At 43.2% G+C, this 12784-nt stretch overlaps 1 protein-coding gene across 5 annotated transcripts in view; it reads right to left on the bottom strand.

The window, feature by feature from the left end:
* Positions 1-4094, bottom strand: part of LOC137352262 (alkaline phosphatase-like) — a 95783-nt gene extending 91689 nt beyond the window's left edge. For 3 of the 5 annotated variants that reach the window (XM_068017547.1, XM_068017546.1, XM_068017548.1), the window contains exon 1: positions 3894-4092. The gene's annotated coding sequence lies outside the window, so the exon portion shown is untranslated. Of the gene's footprint in view, positions 1-3893 lie in introns of all 5 variants that reach the window. The other 2 variants (XM_068017550.1, XM_068017549.1) reach the window with 2 other exon arrangements.
* Positions 4095-12784: the final 8690 nt, after the last annotated feature.

The raw sequence follows: 12784 nt of genomic DNA, 5'->3' as shown, positions 1-12784 counted from the left end.
GTGGGAGTTTGCTGTGCACTAATTATCTGTCCTGTTTCCGACATTACAACATTTTAAAGGTACTTATTTTACTGCAAAGCAATTTGAAATGTCCAAAAGCCGTGAAAGGCTCTATGTAAATGAAAGTTTTGGTCTCGTCTCTGTACTTCTGCCATCTTGCCTGGGTGCATCACCACCACCCACCATGCCACCTCCCCCCCCCCCCGCCCCCACTAACCATACCTGTGTCTACTGAACCCTTGCCATCCAGTCACAGATTGGCAAACCCAAGGCACCTTTGGCACTCCCCATGCATCATGAAAGTCAGTTTGAAGGTGCCAACAAATTATGCCAATGGGCTAAACTCCTTTTGTCGAATGAGGTCAACCAATTTGTGTGAGGGCGAACACAACATTCATCAGTGCCAGCACCAATGGCACAATGCCCAGATTGCTATATCTGGCCCAGAGTGCTATGGTTTTGGGTACTTTTTGTAATTTTTTCTCATTTAACAGGCGAATGGAAGTCCTCATTACCAGACTGCTCTTCCATTCTGAAATCTGTGTCATCATGTCTCCTGCCTTTGCTTCCATTCTGAGCTCCCCCTTTTCCACTTCCACTGTCAGTTTGTGTGTCCTGTTTCACATTGGACCTTTTATCTCTTGAGCTGGCACTGGCTCACCCCGTCACCAGCCTAGCCACTTCATAGAACCATAGAATGTTCCAGCACAGGAAAGAGGGTAGGCAACCCATCAAGTCTGTGGTAGTGGATTGCTCCACTTGAGCCAACTGGTCTAATCCATCCCTTTAATATGCTTCCTTTTCAAGCTATCAAAAATAAATTGGGCTCTGCTTCTAGAACTGTTGTGTGGGAGAATTCCACATTCTAACCTCCTCTTTAACTCTTTGTTTTTCTTTTTCTCTGACCTATAACTCACCTTTTGCATTCCACAGTTTGGGTGTGTAGATGTGTTTTATCGCACTTTGGCTGCCAACAATTATGTTGGTTTTGGGTTCTCGTTCAATTCGTAACATGACAAATTTTGAGCCCCTGGGATTAACCATTAACCTGGGAGCAGCACCACTGTTGTAATTATTATTAATCCCCCGATCAACAAACTCCACGGGGTCAGAAAGCGCAAAGGTGCAGATTTCAAACACCGTCCGCTCAGAGAAACTCTCATCGGCTGATTGAGTGAGAAAAGAATACACAAGGAAACAAAGTTATTAGCAACAACGTGCCTTTATATAGTGCTCTTCATGTAGAACAATAGTTCAAGGCAGTCCATGGAAGTATAAGGAAAAACACTGACTGCTGAACCAAAAGGAGGAGATATTGGATGAGTGATCAAAAGCTTGATCAAAGAGGTCGGTTTTGAGGAAAGGGGAGAAGGATGTGGAACAGCAGAGGGATTTAGGGATGGAATTCCAGCATGAAGCACAGATGGCTGGAGGCCATCATGGTGGGGTCAAAGGGAGGAGGGACACAAAAGTGGACAAACTCAGAAAAACAGCAATTTCAAGGTGTTGTGGAGCTACAGGAGGGTAAAACGATTGGGAAGGCTGAGGCCATGAAGGAATTTAAAATGTTAAATTTAAGGCATGGGGGGGGGGGGGGGTGGTGCTGAGAGTCAGGGGTCAGGGTGATAGGCAAACTGAATTTGGAGTAGGATAAGATACGAGCAGCTGAGTTTCGAATGAACTCAAATTATTGAGGGTATAGGGTGGACGGTAAACCAGGAGAGAAATGAAATAATCTAGTCTGGAGTTGACAAAGGCATGGTTGACAGCCTCAGTAGCGGATGGGTTGAGACAGGGAGGTAGTTAGTGAGGACAGAGGAGTGGAGGATGACTTTCGGAGGAGGAGAGCAATCACTGTTGTTTTGAAAGGAGGCGGCTCGGTGCCTGTGGAGAGGGAAACTCTTACAATGTCAGCTAGCATAGGGGTCAGGAAGGGAATCTGGACATCAGGTAAGAAGTTCAGAATGGGGCTAAGGAACTGTGTCCACATAGCAAAGGGCAAAGGGCAGAAAAAAACACAACAGGACATTTCCAAGATTCCATATGATGCACTGGCTGCTGAGCCGAAATGCTGGAAGTTCAAAAAAAAAGTGCAAGTAGTAGAAATCTGAAATAAAAATAGCAGAAAACAAGCAGGTCAAATGTAACAATTTACTGTGAACTGGGTCCGTTTTCCCACCAAGTATCACACCATATCTTTGAGATCAGCAATAATCGTTGAAATAGGACACAGACCTTTGTCACACAAACTCAGACTACTGACAGCAGAAAACAGAAAGAGAAATGCACAATGTGCAAGAGAGTTAAAGAATAATTGGACGTGCAGTTGTGACTCACTATCAGAACCATTGCGCCCCTAACTGCTTCACCCAGTCTATCTCTGATTCTCTCCGGCTTTCTCTGGACGTAATCTTTGGCCATGGGTTTGCACAGATCTCCTTACAGGCTCACAGCTGCTCCTTCCCAACTGGCGCCCGACATAGACTCTGCTAGTGGTGAAAGCCCAGTTCAAAGCAGAAACATTGATTTCCACAAGTTCACAGATCTGCTGTGTTTTTATACACCTTTTTTTGAACCAAATCTGGCTGGAAATATAATAGTGCGCTAATAATGGATGCCATTATTAATGTGCATATTTAGTCAGCAAATTCAGAGGATTAAGAGATACGCCATAAAGTGCGAATCTCCAGAACTTGCTGGTCGATTTACACCACTCCGCTGTTTGCTTCGCACAAACGGCATCTCGGCCTTATCCACATTATTTTTAAGAACTTGCTGGATTTGTACATTAATTGTACATTAAACTCACCTTTTATCAACATGCTAATTGCTGATGCAATGCTAATTAATTTCTCTGGCTCAGAATGGGAACAATTTAAACTGTTCAATCTCATTCCCGCATGCAGTCAATTCTTAGAGATTTCAGTAAAAGAATTATTTTACATTTTTTCTTACTGTCTCTTTTCTCTCTCTCTCACTGAAAACAATCTTTCTTTCCCTCTCTTTATTTCTCTTTCTGTCCTTGGTTTAACTCTAATTCACTCTATCTCCTTCGCCAGGGCTCCTGGTTCTCAATCCTTAAAGCTCATTCGTTAAGAAGATAGACTGCTATACCCAGATGCCTTGTTGCCCTTCCTATCGGCTTGCATTTCCAGTGTCATTCCCCCCTCCCCCCCCCCCCCCACTTGCTGAAGGGTGTAGGGTTTCCCCCTCCAGCAAGAGTCCACCTAATTTCAGATTTCTACTATTTGCATGTTTTTTTTCTTTTGTTAACCTTTGCTTATTTAGCTGGGGTCCCTGCAGACAATAAAATGTCAAGAAACATTAGGGACAGATGTGCGTGCCATACCAGGTTAAGGTTTAACACCACCCAGTTTCAGCAACATTCCTCGCTGAAGAGCCTTTTGGAAGAATGGGAAAGAGATGTCAGAATATTTTTGATATTTATATCCGAGAAATTGAATGAATTCAATCACAGAACTTTGGGATTAAAATTGTCAACATCATTGTACATAATAGAAGATACCCAATGCTTAATGGTTCTGCGATTCTCATCATCTTTCATGTCTTTCCCGAATGCTTTCAACTTGTTTCTAAAGATATTTATTTCCCCTTTATCTCTGATCGGAACTGAGGAGCTGTTCCTGCAAAGTAACATTTCATTTTTAAAAAGTCTATTCTGACACTCAGCATTTAAAATCAAAATATTATGCACAAGCGCAGCATAACTAACTTAAATATAGAAACATGAACAAAAGAATTAAACAGACTTTACTCGGTCATTCAGGGAAGATTGATGTCAAATGGGAGACAATTGCAGAAAAGAAATGGCTGATAAAGTTCATTAAAATGTGTCTAAGGGCTAGTAATAGCAGAAACTGCTGCAAACTCACCTGACTGGGACTACCCCTTTAAATCCGGTAAAGCTGACGGGATGAAAGTTTCTTTCCGTCCCTTCAATGAGAAGTTGCAAAGTTCGAAGCCCGTGTGGAGGATGCAGCCAGTGCTGAGCGGCTCAGTAACTGATGTGACTCCTTTATATGAAGGAGCTTTTCACCCAGCGCTGATAGTCTCTCCCTGCCCTAAGGGAGAAGGAGGTACCACAACTGTGGCACTGTTTGGCTGCCTTTCACCGATTAGTTAATGTGTGAAGAGGATTTGCTTAAAGACCGAGCTCCACCTACTGCTGAACAGTGGGCTGCTTTTTGAAGGAACAGTTGGGAGCCGAACCCGCAGAAACAAACGTGTGGACTGCACTGGGGGCTGCAATGCTCGTTCAACTGCTCTCTCATGCCCCGGCTCTAACTGAATTCAATCTAGCACAAAGCAATCGGCACTCTGCTGCCTTTGTAACCTCGGAAGAATAGCAGCCCTGGCTGTTGAGACTTAACTGCCTCAAATACAGAAGTGTGAGTTAGTGATGGGACAAACTCAACTGTCCTGCAGATCAGCTTTTGTCTATGAACAGGGAAGACCCTGTCCTCATCCATCTGCGTGTTATCACTCCATACCAACTCTTCACAGGGATAGCTGCTATTCCCGCATTCTTTAAGGGCCAACTTCCCACCATGGTAAAATCTTGATTTCCCCCTCCCCAACAACACCCCTCCCTCAAGCAATGGAGGAGTTCATCTCATAGTGGGGCAGGGGTCCTGAGCACTGCTCTCAACTGTACAGGAACTGTTTCTCCTCCACATTTCCTTTTTCTATTCCACTCAGCCTTCCCCCTCCCCCCATTCCCCCCTTTCCATTTCTTACTCTCTCCTTGGAGAGGAGAAACCAGTTATCAATAACTTCCACTTTCTTAATCCTCCTTATTGCGAAGTATCAATCTAAGAGGCTGGAAACTTGCTCCAGCAGAGAATGCCTGCCATTGAACCTGTTCATGTTCCTGTGTTCTCGGGTGGGGAAGATATCTCAGAAAGAAAGAATACAGCATCTTTCTCAACCTCAAGATGTCCCTAAGCACTTTACATACTTTTGAAGTGTAGTCACTGTTGTTATGTAGGAAAGGTAGCAGCTAATTTGTGCACAGCAAGCTCCCACAAACGATAATGTGATAATGACCGGATTTTGTTTGAGTGATGTTGGTTGAGGGTTGGGTGCTGGCCAGAACATTAGGGAGAACGCCCCTGCACCTCTTCGAAATAATGCCATGGGAGCTTTTACATCCACCTGAGTGCGTAGATGGGTCCTTGGTTTAACATCTCACCCGAAAGACGACACCTCCGGCAGTGCAGCACTCCCTCAGTACTGTTGAACTGCAGTGTCAGCCTGGATTTTGTGCTCGAGTCTCTGGAGTGAATCTTGAAGACACAAACATCTGACTCAGAAGAAACAATGCTATCAACTAAGCCATAATTAACACCTAATAACTCCCATCGCAGCAGGGCTGAGATTGGGAGCTCACGACACAGGAGGTAGCCAGTGCCAAGTACAATCCTAGCAATCAACTCTGTAACACATTGACTTGAGGAGCTATGGTACACCAGATGTTTTACAAACGATGCACAAAACCCATACTTAACTACTAAAAAACATGACTTCCTAGTCTACCACCATGGTTTACCATTCAGACCCACTCAACAGAAAGAGCAGGTGAGTAAAGAATACTCTCTTGAACGCCTTACCAAAATATTTAGTCTCTGATACATTATTGATGGTTGTGAGCGAGAAATAAGACTGTAATTGAAGTGTGGAGACTTAGATTGCATCACCAACCACAAGAGTACAACCAAAGTGGTTTAGGGATGTCCTCCGAACCTCAAGATTACAGCTTTCCACTCACTGTTACTTTCTAATGTGGACTCAAGAAAGAAAAATGAAAACCATTTTAAGGACAGTTACAGGAATTGCCAAAATGACAAAGACATTCGAGCTTAATTAAAATCTTGTGGAGTCCTGAAATCTGGCAGTAACCTTCCTTCTGGGAACTTCTAGGGTAGTGCCAGCAGAATGTACCGCAAAACATGCCAGCTCAGCAATTTTGCATGGTATCTATTTAAAGGACCAGATTCGTGACACCCATCATGTGTTGGACAGTCTCACAAGAGTGCATCAAGTCTGAATGCTTCCTAAAAGTGAGCAATCAACACTAACAAGCCAATTGCCCGAGAATCCTATTTGTGCCCGCAGAATTGGATGGAAGTCGTAAGGTTCAGTCAGAACAGTTCTGACAAAAGGTCATCAACCTGAAACGTTAACTGTTTTTCTCTCCACAGATGCTGCCAGACCTGCTTAGTATTTCCAGCATATTCTGCTTTTATTCTAAATGCTGACGGTGTTGTCCTGGAAACCAACTGTTGATTACCATTGAGTAAACTGGCAGTGATTTATGTTATAATTATTCAGCTGCAAATATTATTCCACATCAACCAAGTGGAAGGGAACAGGCCTTTAGCTCAGTCGATGTTATCTCACCTTCTCCCATATCGCTGTGTGCCCATCTCTGTAACTTGTTCTCCTTGACTATAAGCATCAAGAAAACCATGGCCATGGGACAAAGTGTTGCATCTCCAGCCCTGATCACACTATATAACACCCCACTGGAAGTAGTTAGCAAGTTCTGATACCTTGGGACCATGGTGACAATCTGACCCTTGATGCAGAGCTCAATACACACATAGGGAAAGCTGCTATCACCTTTGGCTGACTTATGAAACTCACATAGGATAACACCGAGCTGACCCTTAGAACAAGCTGTGTTCTCAGCACCTTGCTGTATGGCTGTGAAACATGGGCGACTTACAGCTACCAGGAAAAGAAGCTCAATAATTTCCATCTTCGCTGTCTGTATTGCATTATGTCTATGTCCTGGTAGGACAAAATGACAAATGTGACAGTCCTCTCAAAGGCAGAGCTCCCAAGTGTGTTGGCACTAATCAAACAGAGGCGTCTTCGGTGGATCGGACACATCCGCAGGATGGGAGACTGTCGCACATCCAAGGACCTTCTGTATGGTGAGGTAGCTGGGGCCAGATGACCAGTGGGGCGCCCAAAACTCCGCTTCAAGGATGCTTGCAAGTGTGGCATGAAGGCCCTAAATGTCAACTCTCACACTTGCGAGTTACTTGCTGGCGAAAGAGGGAAATGGCGACACATCCTGTGGACTGGTGTGCACTACCACGATGACCAGTTGCTACAGCAGCTTGGCAACAGGCGCCAACATCAAAAAAAAAACTCACAGCATCACTTGGCAGCTTCACGTGCAGCACTTGTGGCAGAACCTGTCTCTCAAGGATTCACCTTCACAGCCATGAGGAAAGGTGCACCAAGAGAAGACACCTCACCTAAATGGATTATTTGCTGTGTGTCAATCACTTTTTGTCGATGGGAGCTTGACAACCAATGAATCTTTACCAATTGCTACACATCGTGGTTTTTTTATAGAGTTGCCTTCTGCTTTGAGTCTTAACAGTTATTCCTTTGTGCCCTCGGAACTGAGAACTGAACCTTTTCTGTATCTGTTCCTACAAAAGCACACACACCTGAGGGGCTGACGATAAGCAACCTTACAATAATCTGGTTATTGGATTTAATGTAGACTCTCACTGTGCTGCATTATCAAGATGGTAATAGCACTGAACAGAACAGAGCTGTTGATATCTTTATTACAATTAAATATGAAACATAATAAATAACCACTGCTGCAACTGCAATGATATAGAAACCACATGCATGCAATATTTAAATAAACCAGGTGCATACCATTTATCTGTAAATGAACCATTTACATACAATATGAAAGTCTGTAACAGGTCAACTTTCCTTTATAAAATGGCTTTGATTTGAATCTCTAACAATCACTGACCAAAGTTTCATCCTAATCAGGGAATTTTATCATGTTCCACCTTCTCACAGATCTTCACCATGAGCTAGTCCTGATGTGTCTCTCAAGCCAGAAGTCTTTTCCTCTGAATAAGCCTCAGACATCAGAGGACCCGCCTGTCCTGTTTCAGACTCTTGTTTTAGCCCCTTAAACCAACATTTGCGTTTATTCTTCCCATGTAAAGTTTCCAAGCCAACTTCAACCATTCCACATATATGCACGCGATTAACGATTACAGAAACTGCAGTCTCAGATATAACATTGCAAACTGCGAGAATATAACTGCTTTGCATGTCTTCCAATCCCACCCAATTAAACATAATTAAAATTCTAAAATTAAAATCTTTAGTGAGTATATGGGAGTTTCCTAGTGCAGTTTGGGATTGATTCCATTTTCGCTGTCTGCAGCGCATTGTGGATATATCCTGGCAGGACAAAATCACAAATGGAAGATGACAGATTACTTCTTTAATTCTCTCCTTCACACCAGATGTGCAATTATACAAACTATGGGACTGACTCTGAAGAATTATAAAAAAACTTTATTGGTCTTTTAAAAAATGAACCTTTATTTTAAAAAGTGAACAATGGTCCACTTTGGGGAAGAGATGAGAAAGTCTCCTCCCAGGAGGTGGGAGGTAACAGAACTTTACCTTAAAAAAAGGCAGCCTAATCCAGAGAGAAAGAGAGAGAGAGAGAGAAGCAGCATCTAGCAGCTTGTGTTCCAGCAAGCCAGAAGACACGTGTCCTGCTGTAAAATCCTACATCTGCACCAGACAGCAGTGAGCCAGAAGTGTCCCACCATCTTCAACTGAACCTTCAATCAAGAGAGAAATCTACAATCGTCTCAGGCCTGCACCCATCGAGAACTTGATTTCCAAGAGAATTCAACAGATTTATCATGACCTCCACCCACCCCCCACACTAAAAAAATCACTTTATTTTTTTTCCTCTCTATCTGTCTCTTCTTGTATGTGTGTGTGGGTGAACGTGTTGTGTGTGTGTGTATGAGCGAATGCGTGAGTGGATGCAATTGCGACAATTTCAGGATAAGGCATATTAATGAATAAACAATTGATTTTCTGTTTTCTTAAAACCTACAAGAAAACTTGTCGCTGTCTATTTATTTGAAAAAATTAAACACCAAGGGGTTAAACCCTAATTTCAAAACTCCTGCTGCAGTTAGGTGGAGAATTGAACAGAGGGAAGCACCCACATCGCACCACATGGTGGTAACAAATTGAGGGCTTAAAGCTGGGATCTGAACTGCCAGATAAACAAGAGATTTGGAAAACGGAAGGAAAATTGACTCTAAAATTGTGGAAAAATAAACAACCAGGTTTCTGGTATGATTTTTTTTTCTACGGTGCTAGAAACAAAAGAGATGACCACATTTAATGCTAAGGAGTTTATAGAGCAGGGAGAGATATCCCATGATAAGTTAAACAAATTAAGTGTTGAAGATTTTAAAAACTTAGCTACAGAGTGGGAATCACTTTCAGACAAAAAGCAAAGAAACCTGAACTGGTGAAAAGTCTAGCCAACCATGTTAAACTTACCTCTGAACTAGAAGAAGAAAGCCTAGAATCAGAGTCTGAAAAAATAATTCTAGCTAGAATCCAGTTACAGATGAAAAAGTAAGAGATGCAGTTTTAGAGGGAGAAAGAGGAAACACAACTGCAGTTGAAAAGGGAAGAGATGCAGTTTCAGAAGGAAAGAGAGGATGCAACCAGAAAGTTTGAGTTAAAAAGGATACAAGCATAAGGTGAGCATGCCACTCAAACCTTATCCCCAATTCAGAGCAAAATTTAATGAGGAGGATGTTGAGTCATATTTTATCTCATTTGAGCAAATAACTAAGCTGCACAGTGGCGCAGTGGTTAGCACCGCAGCCTCACAGCTCTAGCGACCCGGGTTCTATTCTGGGTACTGCCTGTGTGGAGTTTGCAAGTTCTCCCTGTGTCTGCGTGGGTTTCCTCCGGGTGCTCCGGTTTCCTCCCACATGCCAAAGACTTGCTGGTTGATAGGTTAATTGGCCATTATAAATTGTCACTAGTATAGGTAGGTGGTAGGGGAATATAGGGACAGGTGGGGATGTGGTAGGAATATGGAATTAGTGTAGGATTAGTATAAATGGGTGGTTGATGGTCGGCACAGACTCGGTGGGCCGAAGGGCCTGTTTCAATGCTGTATCTCTAAACTAAACTAAAAAAAACTAAACTACCAGGATAAAATGGCCAAAAGAATTTTGGACTCTCCTCATACAAGGTGAGTTCGTGGATTGGGCTCATGAAGTGTTTTTCCCTGTTATCAGAAGAAAGTTCCTCTGGTCACGAACAAACTAAAACTGCATTTCTAAATGTATATGAGCTGGTACCAGAAGCATATAGATAGAAATTCCAACACATCTGGAAAAGACCCATACATAGAAACATAGAAAAATAGGAGCAGAAGTAGGCCATTCGGCCCTTCGAGCCTGCTCCACCATTCAATACGATCATGGCTGATCATCCAAACTCAGTAACTGGCTCCCGCTTTCTCCTCGTATCCCTTGATCCCTTTGGCCCTAAGAACTATATCTAACTCTTTCTTGAATATATTTAATGATTTGGCCTCAACTGCTTTCCGTGGTAAAGAATTCCACAGGTTCACCACTCTCTGGGTGAAGAAATCTCTCCTCATCTCAGTCCTAAATGGATTACCCCTTGTCCTTAGACTGTGACCCCTGGTCCTGGACTCCCCCGCCATCAGGAACATCCTTCCTGCATCCAGTCTGTCCAGTCCTGTTAGAATTTTGTAGGTTTCTATGAGATCCCCTCTCGTTCTTATAATCTGTAGCGAATTCAAGCTTAATCGACCCAATCTCTCTTCATACGTCAGTCCTGCCATCCCAGGAATCAGTCTGGTGAACCTTCGCTGCACTCCCTCCAGAGCAAGAACATCCTTCCTCAGATAAGGAGACTAAAACTGCACACAATATTCCAGATGTGATCTCACCAAGGCCTTGTAAAATTGCAGCAAGACATCCTTGCTCCTGTACTCGAATCCTCTCGCTATGAAGGCCAACATGCCCTTTGCCTTCTTAACTGCCTGCTGCACCTGCATGCTTACTTTCAGCAACTGGTGCACAAGGTCTCCCAGGTCTCGCTGCACCTCCCCCTTTCCCAATCTATCGCTGTTCAGATAATAACCTGCCTTTCTGTTTTTGCCACCAAAGTGAATAACCTTACATTTATCCACATTATACTGCATCTGCCACGTATTTGCCCACTCACTCAACCTGTCCAAATCACACTGGAGCTTCTCTCCATCCTCCTCACAGCCTACACTCCCACCCAGCTTTGTATCGTCTGCAAACTTGGATATATTACATTTAATTCCCTCATCTATATTTTTAATATATATTGTGAATAGCCGGGGTCCTAGCACTGATCCCTGTGGTACCCCACTAGTCACTCGGAAAAAGACCCGTTTATTCCTACTCTTTGTTTCCTGTCTTCCAAACAGTTCTCTATCAATGTCAGTACCTTACCCCCAATCTCATCAGCTTTATTTTTGCACACTAATCCCTATGTGGGACTGTACCTGAAAGCCTTCTGAAAGTCCAAATACACCACATCCACAGACTTACATTGAATTCAAAAAAATCAAACATATGTCTTTTGATCACTGGATACAGTCTCTCAAGCTAGAACCCTCATATGAAAATGTGAGAGAAGTGATGTTGCTGGAAGAGTTTAAAAATAGTAGTATAAGAACCCACATTGAAGAATAACGAGTCACAAGAGTGAGCGATGCAATTAAATGGCCGGTGATTATGAATTAATACATAAATCCCGAATCCCTAACTCAGAATAAATTTGGGTCTAGTAATTCTTCCAAGCTAGGGAGAGATAGCAGGGCTGCAGAGGAAGCAGAAATGGGCTCGAGAGAAAAGAAGAGCAGGGAAGGAAAACCCGAACAGTCTCCAACTTTTAAAAGAAGAAACCTAGGTGATTAACCAGTACAGGTCTGGCATGTTTCCAATGTGGCAAATCTGGGCATGTCCAGGCCAATTGTTGGTATGCCAAAAAACCAGCAGGAGGAGCTGCAGTCAAGCCTGTGTCTATGGCTTTGAAAGTGGTAAGCCTGTGCTCCAATATAACTCAAGGGCAGAGCCCCTACCAGAACTTTCTACACCAAGGAAAAATGACTCCTTTTGTGTCCCAGGCACCAGCCAAGGAGATAACCATTCTCAAGGATGCCAGTTGTTTTTAAATCCTACTGGCAGCCAAACTGACAGAAATGCTACTGGAAAGCAGAACAAATACCACCTTATTAGTAAAAGGGCTTCCTGGCAAATGCTTGAAGGTTCTCTGAGTTAGAATTTACCTGCAGAGTAAGTCGTTCAACAGGATAGTGACCACCGGAGTCATTCGTGCTTACCCATGCAGGGGGTAGACGTTTTGCTGGGCAATGACATGGCAGGAAGCACAGTATTGTGCCTAGAGGGTCCAGAACAGTCCACAGAGACTGGAGAAACTGAGGGGAACAAACAAAATGCTGTACAACTGCAGAGGGCTAGGAAATAGCAAATATCCCACGGGGAAAGATAGAACCAGAAGAATTTAAAAGGGCCCAGATAGAGCCAAAAATATTTAAAGGAGAAAAGATAAAAGCTGCAAGGTGGAAGGAAAAGCACCAGAGACATAGTTAGTTGAAGCTTTTTAAAAGATTGAAATAGGGACGAGAACATTTCCCAAACAGGAAAGTCAAAAGTGAGAGAGATGGCTCACCTAGTTGAAGTGCCACAGGGGAGTGCAGTGGAAGCTGGACAATCAACTACGAGCAGTAGTGCCCCACAGAACCTGGGGAAGATTAGGGAAACATCTATTTCTGAGTAAAAGGAAAAGGGAAGATAACATACTCTAAAGTGAACCACACTTGTGAAAAATCACAAGAAAACTAGAAGTGAGG

This window comes from Heterodontus francisci, chromosome 37 (assembly GCF_036365525.1).
Source record: "Heterodontus francisci isolate sHetFra1 chromosome 37, sHetFra1.hap1, whole genome shotgun sequence".
In the NCBI taxonomy this organism is placed as follows: domain Eukaryota; kingdom Metazoa; phylum Chordata; class Chondrichthyes; order Heterodontiformes; family Heterodontidae; genus Heterodontus; species Heterodontus francisci.
This window is presented reverse-complemented; position numbering and strand designations above follow the sequence as displayed.